At 40.9% G+C, this 15,763-nt stretch overlaps 1 long non-coding RNA gene and 1 pseudogene across 7 annotated transcripts in view; both read left to right on the forward strand.

Annotated features, from left to right (window-relative positions):
• LOC110344980 (uncharacterized) overlaps positions 1 to 15,763 on the forward strand; it is a 168,525-nt gene that overhangs the window by 15,599 nt on the left and 137,163 nt on the right. For 6 of the 7 annotated variants that reach the window (XR_015444206.1, XR_002387984.2, XR_002387989.2 and 3 more), the window contains 2 exons: positions 733 to 908; positions 2,127 to 2,239. This is a non-coding gene — a long non-coding RNA (uncharacterized LOC110344980). Of the gene's footprint in view, positions 1 to 732; positions 909 to 2,126; positions 2,240 to 6,017; positions 7,151 to 15,763 lie in introns of those variants that run through there. The other variant, XR_015444207.1, reaches the window with a different exon arrangement.
• Positions 8,838 to 11,221, forward strand: LOC147823165 (translationally-controlled tumor protein-like; annotated as a pseudogene).

The raw sequence follows: 15,763 nt of genomic DNA on the forward strand, positions 1-15,763 counted from the left end.
ATCAGCTTTCTTCTTTTTGCTCCTAATTTCTAAAGGTGAGCTAGTAAGGGTGACTATTATGTTGGCTTTAAAGGCAAAGAAAGGGTCCCACCCAAGCACTGAAAACTAGAAGCCCAAGTGGCCTGGAAGGTATCTCTTACATAATTTGTAATTTATTCCACAAACACATTTTGAGGAGTTCCATTATGTCTGAGCCTGTTCCAGGTGCTGAGAATATAGCATGAGCTGACAATATCCTTGCCTTCATGATACCTGCGTTCTAGTTTATTGCCCAGTATAATCAAAGACAGCATACATAGGAGCCCAAGTACCAGACAAAAATAGCATTGATGGCCATGGTGCAATGGAGAAGGAAGGAGAATAGGGCCCAGCTAGGAGGAGTCAGAATTTTAAAAACAGCCTGTGATGATCTTGCTGATATAGCAATTGAGTAAGGGCCTGCACAGGGGAGGGAAGGACCCCTGCGGTTTTCTACAGAGAGTTCATGGCCTGAGTGCCTTGCACTGGAGAATCACAGAATCGAGGTCAGCACATCAGAAGTGATGAGCTCAGAGCCCTAGTAGGCCCAGAGGAAGCCAGTCTTGTAGGGTCTTGCAGGGTTTCCATCGGACTCTAGTTTTAACTCCACGTGAGATGGGAAGCCACTTGGGGGTTTACAGCAGATGGGACATGAGATGTCTAAAGTCTCATGTTTGATGTATTATTTTGTTGTTATTTTGTTTTGTTTTGCAGGGCCTGGTACATGCTAGGAAAGCACTATACCATAGAGCTGTGCCCCCAGCCCTCATGCTTTAATACAATCACCTGTGCCATTGTCTCGAGAGGTGCCTGGAGGAGGTGAGAGATTTGTTAGAAAGACTGTGTTGATAGATGATGGTGGATTTAAGCAGGCTGGAGCAATGGAAGAGGTAAGAAGTAATCAGGTTTTGGATATTATTTAAAAGTAAGGTTGAAAGTATTTGTTGACAGATTAGCTGTGGGATATGAGTGAAGTAATTGAAGGATTATTCCAATAATTTTAATCTTAGCAAATAAAGATGGGATAGCTGTGGGAGGAGACAGCTGGAATTTGGGAATGGGACACGGGGATCTTGGTTTTGACCAAGTTGGTTTGAAATACTTACTAGACATTTGAAAGGCGATGTTGAGTAGACAGTTAATAAGCAGTAGTTAAGATGAAATAACCGATGTGTTTGCTGGTGGGAGTGATCTCTCAGATATAGGAAAACTGACAGTGGGAGAGAGGGGGTGTTTCCCGGGGTAGGTTCTCAAGGAGGTGGGAAGGGTTGGAGCTGAGGGTCCTGGAGGAACACAGTCAGTCTATCGGCAATGACCAGAAAGAGGCAGAGCACACAGCACAGGTGCAGGAAATGGGTAAATGTGATGGTGGAGCTCGTGGAAATTTTCCACTGACTACTTCAATTTTTCAGTATAAAAGGAAGCAAGGTGACAGCTAAGTGAGAAAGGAGGTATAGGAGCAATACTGGAGGTTTGATGAAAAAGAAGATAGGAAACAATGATCCTGACTGGCAAGAGTTCATGGACTTGGAAAGGATCACAGAGTTTCCCAGCAGCCTGAAGGGAGGGTAACCCTCTGAGGTTACGGTCTGGAGTTAAACAGAGCCCAGCCTGTCTCCAGCTGCAATCAGGTGACAGGCGCAGTGCAGATCAGGCAGGGAGCTGGCACTTTGCCAAGCGAGGAAGACTGAGTGAGAAAGGGTACAGGGAAGGAAGGGTTGAGCAGGGGAGCAATTAGGGCGATGGACCACGGAAGCTGAGCTGTTAGGGGACCAGGGTGATGACGGGAGGGGACTGCAAGACCTCGAGAAGGTGGCAGGATCAACATATTTGGTTCCTTGGGCCTACAATATGGCTGCAGTCATGGTACCAGAGGAAGTGAGCTGATGTAAGAAGGGGTTGAGGCCAGAGTAAGAGTCATAAAATGGAGATTGTGTTCTGAGTCCTCAAATCCAGTGTAAAAAAGGCCTTTGGCTACTGCTTTTGACTAACAAGTAAAATCTGTTAACATGTTTTAAATAAGGTCTAAAATTACCCCCATAGCTACGTCTTCTGTTTGCTACTGTTTCCTCAGAGTCAGGCTAATGCAAATGTTAATATATTCCTAGGAGTTAACAATATAACCACAAGCCTGGATGTCACTTCAAGGAGTCCTAGTCCACCTTCCCACCCAGCCTTCCACCAACTCTGAGCAACCGGAAAAGGAAGTGTTATTGCTCAGGTGAGTTGCTCATTGGCTCCAGAACTCCTTATCAGGTAATACTGATTTTGTAAAACACTTGGATGGAGTTTAAAGCCTATATGCTTTTCGCTGAGAGAGAGAGAGAGAGAGAGAGAGAGAGAGAGAGAGAGAGAGGGAGAGAAGAGAGAGACAGGCCAATATTACCTGTTTGATAGCTCTTAAACTACTTGGGGGTGTTACTTTCAGTTAGGGCGGATACACAATGTGTTACCTGGAAGAAAGATTAAAAATCTCTGATGGTAAGAGACAGAAAATTCATGACAATGTACTAAAACGAACGTGCCTTATAGTGTGCATTTGTCTCAGAATGATAACATGAAATCTCAGAAAAATTATGAACCTCATGTCTAAAAAGAAAGTAAGATTAAAATTTCCCAAACTGTGGTATCAACATATTTTAAAAATAGGATCCATATTGAGTCTAAGGCCGGGGCTGTTTTTTGGCTGCATCTTTGCATTGGCTTGGATTGTTCTTGAATTCTTTGGTTGCAAAAGTCTCCCTTCTGATTTTACAGAGGTTTGGAGTAGGAGAGCTTGTTAGGGGACTTGTTACACAGTGAGCCAGCTGACTCAGGTGCTCTTGAGGGAAAGTTTGTTCTGAGGAGAAACTCTATTATTATAAGGTCTTATTAGGGTTTTTGAGCCTTGGGCTTTTTTGGCAGGGCTATGTGCTAAATCATTAAAAAATATGGAAACTCAGGTAGAAAACCTTTTTATTTTTTTAGAGGCTGAAAACAAGCACACCAGACAGACTAGACAGAAATCAAAGCACAGGGGGAGAAAAGTGTTGCAACTGTTGTTGCAACTGTTGATTGTGTGCGTGTTCTGATTAAAAGTAGCTAGATTTTCAAAGGAAGTTGTCTTTTTGGGGGGGGGGGTACCAGAGATTAAACCCGGGTCCTTGCGCTTGAGCAGCAGGCAGTGAAACCACTGAGCTAAATCCCTGGCCCCAGGAAGTTGTCTTTTAATAAAGGACCTAAAAGTCCCACATTCAAGAGAAAAAGAGAACAAAGATTGATTATTTGAAACTTGCCCCATTTGCTGCAGCAACAGACACCTGAAGAAACGTTGTTAAAGATTCTAACAAACTGTTGAGAAGGAGGCAAGGGGAAAGAAATGTACTTTTTCAAGGTGCTACAGTCCCTCTGGTGAGAAAAAGGCAGGAAATCATTAGATAGCTAAAGAGGCAAGGGGAAGTGTAATGGAATGAGTAGAACTCACTCAAAGTAGCTTAAGCGAAAATGGAGCTGGAAAACAGACATAACCAGCTGAATCCAAGGGATGAGACGTAGGAACTGAAATGGTGTTGGAACCATGCACTCCCTCTCTCTCTCCCCTCCCAGCCCTGAGGGGTCTTTTGCCTCCACCTTGCTTCTCACCAATACTCCTCCACTTCCTGCTCCCCCTTCACTCCCCTTCTCAGCCACTGGGATTTTGCTCATCTGTGTGAGATCTCCGTATTGCACCACAGCCCCTTAGTGTGTGTGTGATCAAGGATCGGGGTGGCTGCCAACTTGCATCTCCCAGTTCTGAAATCAGGTAGACCCTATCATAGCCAAGGCCACGCTGGCAAGACAGGCTCACAGGGTACAAACCAGAAAGCCAGATTTCTCCCTGTGGGTGACTGGACAGAAGCAGTTCTGAGGAGGCTGAGCTGGGGTAGAACCCTGGGAGCGACAGGTGTAGGACACTTTATATAGCTAGGATGCTTTAAACAGGACTTTGGCAGATGCATGGTTGTACTGTGGTTCAGTTTTTTGCACCATTCCACTCCTGTGGACGTGTTGGGCAGTGTGTCTCCTGATACCTGAGAGGACTTGGGAAATATCCTGTATCATAAATAATGGCTACCTCAGCTTGGGTTTTTTTTTTACCAGTGCCTCTCCGTTCTGTCACACCCAGAAGCTCTTTGGGCAATGGAGTGTGAGTGCACAGATCTCACTGCTAATAAACAAGGGTCAGGTTGCCTTTTGGATCCCTTTCTTTAGTGCATTGAATTGATATTATGGAAGACATGAAGGTGGAATTAATTTTTCCTTCATCTTTGAATGCACTAGTTTAATAAATATGTTACTGAAATACGTCAATTTCATGATATTTTTAAACATTTAGGGAAATTGTAGCACAGAAGAGTTTCAATAAATTTGATCAGAGGTTCATTTAGTAGCATATGTCTATGCTAGGCACGTGATAAACTAAAAGAAAATTTGTGCTTTCACAGAAGATTTCCGAATTTCATAAATAACTTAGAAACTCTGCTGAATGGGTGGCTGAGTTTTTCTGCATGTATTTGGACTGGTGTAGTAAAAAATGTGTGAAGCCACGTTGTCTGCTGTGAGTCAAATCCTGCTCTCTGGGGGCAGCGATGTTCACACATCCTCCTTTTTGAGAGCAAGAAGGAGCAGAAGATGTCTCCCCTTTTTCTTAATAGAATACATGCTTGCATTTGACAGATTTGGAAATGTAAATTGAGGGCTCATTTTTCTCTTTCCACATTTTTCATGCCTTTTGGGTCCATATATTCATCTTGCCAAGAAGCTTTTAAAATAACTAGTTCATATTTTGAGATCTCATCCTCAAGCAAGAAGTAAACTGTGAAATTCTCTGTCAATCTTTGATTTAAAACACTTGGAAGACATTTGGTGTGTTTTTGCTGGTGTTTATGTGACTATATTTTAAAAATGAAGTGCTAAATTCTATTTTCATTTAAATAACTTTAAAACATCTACCAGGGATTGAACTCAGGACCTTAAGCTTGCAAGGTAGGCGTGTTGCCACTGAGTTAAATCCCCAGCGCTTTAAAACATCTCTTGTTGGTTAGATGCTAGCAGCATCTCAGTGAAGTCTGGAGTGGGGAGACCAACCCCTCATTAGTGGGTAGTCAATTTACTCACCAAATTTTACTAAGCTTTTCGCCAATATTAATATATCCACATAGGCATTTTAATATAACCTTTCCTAGTACTGACCTGTTAGCAAAGGTGAATGATATTTTATGACTGTAAATATGAGCATGGATTTGACAAAGAGTTAGAATCTAGAGAGTGGTACAAAGGATTTCATCCTTTCTCTGTTAACATTTTGGTGTACGAACTTCAACAAGATACTCAATATTATGTTAAGGTTATTCTCATTTTATGTGTGAGGAAGAGAATGACATTTGACGGTTGATCTTTATATTGTCAGGCCGGATATCACGGGGCCAGGGGACTGGCCAGCTGGAGAGATTTTCACAGGAAAGCAATAGTTTGATCAGGTTTCTATACCCTAGGCCAATGATGGCGAAGCTTTTAGAGACAAGTGCCCAAACTGCAACTCCAACCCAGTCACTTATCACAAAGTACTAATACGGCAGTTAAACCTGAACACTGAGCTTTTAGTTTAGAAAAAATCAGCTCGTACATTAACATCTTTGTCTGAAAAGCAAACCAGGAATATTTTGCTTTTGAATGGTCCCTAATCATCCAGAGTAGCTATCTATCATCTCTCTCTCTTCCCTCTTTCTCTCCATCTTCAAATAAACCTTCTTCTCCTAGTTAAAAAAAAAAAGAAAGAGGGCCGGGGATTTAGCTCAGTGGCATTGTGCCTGCCTTGCCAGCACAAGGTCCTGAGTTTGATCCCCGGTACGAGAAGAAAGAAAAAAGAAAAAAAAGGGAAAGACAGACAGACAGACAAATAACATATGTGCCATAGGTTTGCCACCAACTTGGTCCTCTCACTTGAAAGCAAAACATTTTTATTTTTTGCCATTTTCCAGGCCTTATGAGGCTGAGTCTGGCTCATGTTGCCGAAATGAACAACAGCAAACATCTGATTGTATTGAAGGAGACAATTTATTAATTTCCAGAGAATATGTCCTTTCAGTATCCAGGTATTTGGTTCTGCCGCTCAGGGATTCTGGTTTCTAGAATTAAACTACCAGGAAGGACGTTTTTATGGACAGAATGTTGCTTGATGATGTTTGGAATGACAGCAAAGGAAGTTGGACTAATTTGAATGACATTTCAGTGATGCCGCAGCAAATCCTGGTGAATGTTGCTTGCTCTTGGACAATGTGTACGTCTTTTTGTGACTCATCTTCTAGATGCAAGATTTCTTTTCTCTCTCATGATTCAGAGTTGGATAAACCCTATCAAACCTTAGATTTTGAGTTTCCATACATTCTGCATTCCATGCAGGCTATGGCTCCGCTGTTAACCTATTCTTCTGTTAGACTGTGGTTATCTTACAGTCAACCATATGCTTCTGGGATTAAGTGCTTGGCAATATAGACAAGACTTGAGGGTTCTAAATGGCTCTTAACCAGCCACTGTTTGACCATCTTTCAAGATGGGTTTCTTCCAAAGATGGCAGCACTCCTGCAACTAATACTGGTGTTTCCTGAATCTATGAAATACCAGTAGGCTCATGCTATTTGTTTCGATTTACACAGACTGTATAGTTCCTATTTTAGTGGGAGAAAGGCAGAGACTCCGTGAGGTCGTATGACTTAACCCATAGTCATGCACTGGATGAGGACTGAGTTGAGATTCAAAACCCGTTCTGCCTGACTCAAATCTTGCGCCTTCTAACATTTATTTCTTTTGTTTTACTTTCAGAAGTAACTAATGTTTATGTTTTGTGAGAACTTCTACTTTCCTCTTAAATCTGAATTACAGTAGAAGCCTTGTATTTTGGAATAAAAAGCATGTAATACAGAGTCTTCATATCAATGTGGCACAGGTTCTATATATTTAAAAATTATTTAGCACTGAATATAGTTACAGTTGAACATGCTTGACATGCACCATTTTGTTCATTCCTTGGGACAATTAGCATCTGAAGTTGATAGTGCTGTTATGAATACTATGCATTTGAAGAAACTGAGTATCAGAGAAGCTAAAGAGCTCCTTAGAGTGACATAATCTATGCCTCAAGCCTATACTGTCTGACCAGGTTTGAATTCTTCCCTATTAAAGTGTACTGCCTCTTTGTTTAACAGAAATTTTACAACTCAAAATCCAAAGATCACATTGCCTAAATTTTTTAGCAGCAAGGTTTCATTCAATAAATTGTATCTACTTTATGCTAGTGCGGTGCCAGGCAGACTGCAATAATAAATAAGTCCTTTTCTTTAAAAAAAAAATGTATAGACATGTACGTGACATAACCATAACACAAAGTGATTAGTAAGAAGATATATGGTGTTGTGGGAATACAGATGAGGAGCAAATTAGATCTGCCTGAGGGAGGGGGATGAGAGGGCACTGCCCGGAGGGAGTGAGAGGGGGTCAGGGAGGAGAGGTCTGACATAGAAGGAGCAGGCAGGCAGGGGAGAGGCACCAGGAAAGAGAAATCTCCTGTTAGGCAGTGGCAAGGGCCTGGAGGCAAGAAAGCATGGGGCTTGTTACAGAAAGAATTGGTAGTGGTTGCCCAAGAAAGCCAGGGGAAGGAGCTGGGGGAATGCTGAAAATAAGACTAGAAAGTCAAGCTGGGATGGAATCTGAAGAGCCTCTTGCCCATGAAGGGGTTTGGATGCTAAGGGCAATGGAGAGCCATGGAAGTTTGTAAGCTTTGTAGTAATGATTTGCTGAGATGTGTGTGGAGAATGCGAGTTCAAGGGGAAGAACGACTGATTTAGAAGAACAGACTCACAATAACACAGGCCAGAATAAAGGATGAGTGTTTAGAAAAAGAACAAAGGCTGTGAAGATTGCTGAAGCAGAATCCAGGGGAAGTGGTGGCTGACAGATGGAACCAAAAAGCCAAGGATAACCTTGGCATTTCCATTTTGGGCAGTGGAATAAATGGTGATATTTTAACCAATATTGATAATTTCAGATGATGAATATGTGCATTTTGGTAATAGTATTTTGTTTCTGTTGTTATTATTGACACAATGAGGTTAATTTTCAAAAGTTTGAAAATTCCTGATTTGTAAGTATGCATTTTAACTTACATGGTCTTACTGAGTTTTTTTTTTTGCCAAAATATTTTTAATCAAAATACTTCTAGAAACTGATTGTCCAAATAATCAGACTTTTATGAGTGTCTGCCAGATACCAAGCACATTTGACCAACAACTTCTCAGTCTTTACATGAAACAAAGGCAGATGTCAAGGTTGAGGATCCTCAGTGGTTTTTTGCTCATCTTACGATCTTGAAGGCTACTGCAGTGCATGCCATGAGTCAGGTACCAAAGCGCTGAGTCCTTTCTGTACTTTGGACTGCACAACTGGTGTCTCTCATAACAGCCTGTCAACTACTCACAGATGATTAGTAGTATTTCTCTAGAGCACTTAATTTTATGACTAGAGATCTTTCTTTTCAACTTTACCTAAGAATTTGCTGCCAGTAATTTATTTTTCACATAGTCGTTAGGTTAATCCTGATTCTTTAAACCAGAATATATATATAACAAAAACTGGATGTCAGAGACCCAGAGAAAAATTCTGGCAACAAGAAAAAAGCTTTTCTTTTTGTCCTTTATTGTTTGAGCTGTGAATTATTTACAGATACACGGATTCAAGGTAATTTTTTTCAAACTTGTTATATACTACACTGATTTAGTCAAACAGGACAGCATTTAATGAGAAAGTCCCTTTCTTGACAATATACCACAGGGTTATGAAGTTATCCCAGGCACAGAATTCTAGGATGCTATGTTCAGATGATACAATTTAATCCTAACCTGTATCTTTGGTTGTGTGTTTTCCACGAGTGGAAGGAAGCCAGCACATCAGCTCCTGGCTTGTGCTGGGGGTCTGCTAACATATGTAATGAGAGAAGGTGGACAGGCAAGATCAGAAGCAAGCAAGGATGGCAGTGAGGCCAGCCTGCTCTCCCGCCCCAGGAACTTGGCGAGCCTTGCTTTTCTGACCCCTAGAATTAAGATCACGCTCCATTTCTCTTCAATATAGGGTGGTACTGTTTTAGCCTCTCCGGATATATGTGTACTTGAGGGTGGCAGTGGGATCAGAGTTCTGAGGTATAGGAAAAATAGGGTTCAGGGATATTTCTTGAATTCTTGGGCTGACAACCACTGAAGTTCTGAGAAGAAAGTTAAAATCTTAGACTGTTTTTGAAAATAGTTTTATTGAGAGAGAATTAACATTGATATGCTAATTCATCCACTTACAGTGTACAACTTAATGGTTTTTAGTATATTCACAGATATAGAAAACCCATCACCTTCAATTATAGAACATTTGATTGCTTCAAAAAGAATATCTGAGCTTTTTCCGCCTGCTCCCCGCCCCCCGCCACGGTGCGCTCTGAGCTCCGGGCTCTGGTGTAAGACCGAGGGCCTTACCAAACGCTCCGAGGAGCTGACTGCAGCGAAGAACACCCGGGAAGGAACACACCGGACAAGTTGGAAAGTAAAACAGACCTTAGTCTGGCCAGACGGCACTTCCAAAGCAAAGTAGCTTAGGCGACTAGCCCAGAGTCCGAGGCTCTTTTTATAGGGGGTTGCAGGGGAAGTTAACAGGCGAAATTTACAGAAGAGGAACAAAGGTTAGTGGTTAGCTGACACGTACTGATGGTCAGCAGATGTTTGTAGATTGTTCTATAGACATCAGTTTCGAACAAAGAGTTGAGTAATTTACTTTGGGACCTTATGGCTGATACAGATCTTATCTATTTACTCACATTCACAGTTGGGGCTAGGGGAGTTTTATGATTACAGAGTTATGCAGTCCCACACCGCGCTCCTAAGCTAGCTCAGCCGCGTCCCCCATCAGCCACTCTCATGATTATCTATCGGGACCTCATCAGCCACGATGAGGTGTTCTCCGATATTTACAAGATCCAGGAGATTGCGGGCGGGCTGCGCCTGGAGGTGGAGGGCAAGTTGGTCAGTAGAACAGAGGGTCACGTTGATGACTCGCTCATTGGTGGAAATGCCTCAGCTGAAGGCCTGAGGGCGAAGGTACCGGAAGCGCAGTAGTCACTGGTGTGGATATTGTCGTGAACCCTCACTTGCAGGAAACCAGCTTCACGAAGGAGGCCTACAAGAAGTATATCAAAGATTGTGTGAAATCAATCAGAGGCAAACTCGAAGAACAAAGACCAGAAAGAGTAAAGCCTTTTATGACAGGGGCTGCAGAACAAATCAAGCACAGCCTTGCTAATTTCAAAAACTATCAGTTCTTTATTGGTGCAAACATGAATCCAGATGGTGTGGTTGCTCTCCTGGACTAGCGTGAGGATGGTGTGACCCCATTTACGATTTTCTTTCAGGATAGTTTAGAAATGGAAAAAGGTTAATGGATTTGGGGGTTACCTTGGATCTATCACTTGTCATAACTGGCTGCTGCTTGTTATCTGCACAACACCAGGATTTTAGACAAATGGGACTGATGTCATCTTGAATGCTTTGTATATTTTGACCATGATTTATTTGGAGTGGTGGCATTGTTTTTTAGGGGAAAAAAACATGTCATGTAGGTTGTCTAAAAATAAAGTGCATTTAAACTCATTTGAGAGAATGCCTCTTAGTTTAATACATGCGTAAACTAAATCCATCGTAGTGTTCATGGAGAAGATAGAGGCTGGTCACAGACCACTGCTGGAAAGCATAAGACTGTCTTCAGATAACTTCTGCAGTGAAAACTACTGGGACTGGAAAATAAGACAAGAATCAAAGTTTTAATTCTGAGTTTCAGTGAAGGGGAAAAGACTATGCTCATAGCAGTGCCAACATTTGAAGTGGAGCCTTATATATTTCATCACCTACAGAGGAAGTAGTTAACCCTGGAAGAGATTACCAAAAGGATAAAAAGACTAACTCAGTTGGAAGAAAAAAAAAAAAAAAGAATATCTGAGTAGGGCATGGTGGATCACGTACATGGTCCCAGTACTTGGGGAGGCAGAGGCAGGAGGATAGCAAATACAAGCCCAGCCCAGCAACTATTTTATCTGATCAAACCCAGTAGGCAATTTAGGATTTAGGGAGACCCTGTCTCAAAATTAAGAGAGAAAAACAGGACTGGGGCAGTAGCTCATTGTGAAAACCTGGAGTTCAATTCCTGGTACAGTAAGAAAAGAAAAAATTCTTTACCCTTTAGCTGTAATTCCGTATTCTGTTTACTCTTGTTTCCGAAACCCTAAGCAACCACTAGTTTTTCTGTCTCTATAGATTATTCTGTACATTTCATAAAAATAGTATTATATAATACATGGTATTTTATGCCTAACTTCTTTCACTTAATGTTTTCTATGAAGTAGCAAGTATTGGTACTTCTTTCTTTTTATGTATAACTACACCATATTTTATTTACTCATTCACCAGTTGATGGATATTTGGATGGCTTCCACTTTTTACATAATATAAATAATGCTGCCAGAACATTTGTGTACAAGCTTTTACATGAATGTATGTTTTCATTTCTCTTGGATATATTCCTGTGAGTGGAATTTCTGGATTGTATTTTGCTTATTTGAAGGAATACCAACATTTTCTAAAGTAGCTGCACTATTTTACATTCCCACCAGCAGTATATAAATATATAAATATTCCAATATCTCCCCACACTCACTGGCACTTGTGATTATCTGACTTTTTAATTATAGCCAATCTAGTGGGTATGAAGTAGTATCTCACTGAGGTTTCAATTTATATTTCCCTGAATACTAATGATGTCAAACAATGTTTCATGTGCTTACTGGTCATTTGTGTATCTTTCGAAAAATTTATTTGTCAATTATTAATTTGGTTTATTTATCTTTTTATTTATTATTTTTTAAGGCTAACTTTTTTTTTTGAGGCAGGGTCTCGCTTTGTAGTTCAGGCTGGTCCTGAACTCGCTATGTAGCCCATGCTGGCCTCAAACTCGTGGTGATCCTCCTGCCTCAGCTTACCTAGTGCTAGGATTACAGGAGTGCACCACCATGCCTGGCCATCTTTTTATTTTTAATATGGAAAGATTATTTTTTATCTTCTAGATAGAACCTAGATTCTAGATTATTTTGTATTCTAGATCCCTTATCAGATATTTCTATTTAGACCTACACTATGAAGATTCTGGTATTTCTCACCAGCGGGGTAGCCTTCATAATGTCTCCTTGGGATGGCAGTAGCTTTTGCAGAGTTCTCTATTTTATCTGGCATACCCAGGTGTCAAGCTCCACTAATTGCAGACTATTCCTCCACTGTTTTCAACAATGCTCTGGGGCATAAATTGCTCCATAAATTGATTCAATCAAATTTGGGCTCCTTTATTAGGCTTCTTTGTCATCACTGTACAAAATGGCCAATTTAAAGGCAGAGAGGTTTAATTTGACTCATGATCTCAGATTTCAGTCCATGATTGTCTTGTTCCAAGGTGGGAACTTCATGGTGGAAGTCATAGTGGAACAGAGCTGCTAAATTCATGAGAAGTAAGAAGTAGAGCAGGATAGAGTGCCAGAGGGGAAAGGGTGAAATATGGTACCAAGGGACCAGACATGGTACCCAAGGACATGCCTCCACGATCCACTAATACACATCCAGAAATGTGCTCCACCAATCCCTGGGGCAGCTCCTGAGTCAATCAAGGTGACATAATCAAGCTTACCTGCCACATCCTATCCTTTGTCAACTTGAAATGCAGCACGTCTTCTTAAAACGTTCTTAATTCCCAAATAAACCCAGGGTCATAATTTTGCCTAACATGATAGAACTATCATGTTAGGCAAATGCAATAATCCATTTTCCAAATTCTCAACAATTTCAGCACATTTCAAAGTCCAGGTCAATTTATGGGATATAGAAAGAAGGAGGGCTGAGAATTGTTTATGCTGTTTGGTGTTGTTTTTAATGAAGTGTACTGAATTTATAATAAAAATATTTATAATAATAGTCCCCCATCATATTCTTAAATACCATGAAGATTAACTCAGCTCAGTATTCTTTAAAAACATAAAGCCTATTTAACTAATTCTATTTCTAGGAATTCATTCTTAGGGAAAGAGTTCAATAAACATGTCCACAGATACCGTATTTTTAATAAGTCCAAGTCTCTTCCTCTAAGAAAAACTTCTGAAGCTGAGGGTGGGGATAACACTGGGCTTCTCTCTTGTGTTCTTCTTCAGAGGTGGGCTTCGCTCTTGGTTACATCCCCACTTTCGGAGCTGAGTGCTTGGTATAGGGGAGAGCAGTGGATTCCCCTATATGTCTACGTAGTGCCATGCTCAAGACAGAGCCTCCAGCTCACAAGTAGAAGCTGGGCAGGAAAAAAGGCCTTCCAGCTTGGTCTGCACTTGCTGGGAACTTAGACTCAGCAACTGATAGCGGGGAGCTGATGAGACTGCTGACGTGATCCTTTCTGCAAAGTGAGGCTTTTGTCTAGGAACTGGAGGAGAAGGGCAAAGGCTCTGAGTTCTTGGCACTACCAGTGTGGAGTGCAGTCCTGTGATAGAGCTGGGAGAATATCTCTTCATTTGGGCATGCCCTTACAACTGTTCTCAGAAACTTTTAAAAAATGTTCACCAGTTTTAATGGGGAGTGGGTTTGAAGAGGTCTTGGTATTGTCATACTGGAAGTAGAACTCCATTCTAGAACATTGTTTCTCAAATTTTGTCATCATTCTAGAAATAATAAAACACAATTGCTGGGAGTTAATTAGAAATAATACCATATTTCCATGTTTTAGCCTATACCTTCCAATCATAATGTTTAGTAAAAAAGATTTGTCATTTATATTTAAAAGTTCTTATCTACATGAAAAAGCTATTGGCTCACTGTAATAGCACGGTTGCTCCTCCAAATATTCTTTTTGAATCCCAAATCACCCCCTCCAATTTTTTTTTCCTTGTTGTACCAGGGATTAAACCTAGGACCTTTGCATGAACTATGACCCTCACCCTTTCTGAATTTTTCTTTAGAGACAGGGCCTTGGGTTGCCAAGCCTGGTCTCAGACTTTCAGTCCTCCTGCCTCAGCCTTCCAGGGTGCTTGGATTATGGGCACAAGCCATCATGCTGGCTTCCTCAGCCCCATTTTATATCTACCATAGTCATCATGCTAAAAGTGGTCACCTATGGGGGTCAGTCAGCCTTCTGGGGATATTTTGGATAACCAGAGAATCTGGGATGATGAATTCAGTCACAATCAAACATCCTACTTCTTTCCCTGAGGTCTTCAGGCATTTCTGCCTGCCTCAGCCTCACAGTCCAAACGAGGATTCCAGAAGGAAATCATTCTTGTATCCAGGGTGCTCCAAGTTCTTCAGTCTTCTGTTATTTCCTCGCTCGGCAGTATCCCAGCTGCCATGGTGGTCTTCAGCTTTTCCTGTAGATCTGAGCAACGGGGCAAGCTTCACAGACATGCAACACATGAAGGCAGACCGGGCCTTGTGCTAGGTAGGGTTTTGCTTTGCTTTATTGCTCTGCTGTTACTTTTTGGAAATTCTCAAAAATTTTGAGCAAAGAACCTACATTTTCATTTTGCGCTGACCCTGCTGAGTAAGAAGTCGCCATAGCCTTGCAGCATGCCCCTAGTGGCCAAATGGTGGACACAGAAGGTTTTGTCCAACTGGGGCTGCCTCTGCAGTGTCAGGCAGCCCCAGAAGCATGGCTGGTTTTTCTGAGGAACACACTTAAGTTAGATTGGCCATGGCACATTGAGAACCAGGTCTGCTGAGGCCTTTGCCCATCTGCAGTTCTCACCATTTCATCTAAGATTTATTTAACAACTATTGGTTGAATATTTTCAGCACTATTGTGTGGTAGCTATGGTAAATATGAGACTAAATCTTATTAAAAGGAATTAAATTATGGCTGTGTGATAAGATTACGAGTGCTTTTTCAAATTACCGTTTCAAGGAACATGTGCATCCCATAAGATGTTAATAGGTGATGCATTAAAGAAAATTTCTTATTAAATAGGTTTACAAATCATTGAGTTGTTCAGTTGTTCACTGTTTAATTTCATGGAGACTTTTATATAATTATGAACATTGTCAGTCTCTTCAGGGGGGTAAAGTACTGACTGTTTCATTTAAAAAACACCCTCATAATTTAAAGAGCTGCTATTAAACTAATTAATTTTTTAAAACAATACCATTTCTTGGTCAGCTACTTTATGCCAGGTATTGACATTGTTGTTCCTCTAATAGGGAAATTATTTTCCGAAGTAAAATAACTTGTAAACAAAACTTGGTTTCAATGCTTTCATATTGGTGGTTCACAAATGAATTGGTATGTGACTTGTCTTGTCAATCTCCTTGAATAAATTTTTAGGAAACGGAATTGGACTCAGTATTAATATATGAGTTCAGAAAAGAAACATTGTCTTAAACCATCATGGCCTCAGAGAATTCAAGAATTTGACCAAGTAGTTCATACTTATCATGTCTAAATTCATAGAATAATTTCAGAATTTTGAAGTCACTCCTTTTTCAGATTTTTGTTTTGGTTGTTATGTAGTGTCACCCCTCACTCTTTAAATATCAGATGGTGAGATTTGATGTTTGGAGGACTCTAAGGCACTTTTGCCGCAACTAGCTCTTGGAAAACCTTGTTAATTTGAAAGATAATTTAAACA

The sequence above is a fragment of the Heterocephalus glaber genome, unplaced genomic scaffold (assembly GCF_053883595.1).
Source record: "Heterocephalus glaber isolate CG9 unplaced genomic scaffold, H.glaber_assembly_v1.0 deba00001600, whole genome shotgun sequence".
Lineage (NCBI taxonomy): Eukaryota > Metazoa > Chordata > Mammalia > Rodentia > Bathyergidae > Heterocephalus > Heterocephalus glaber.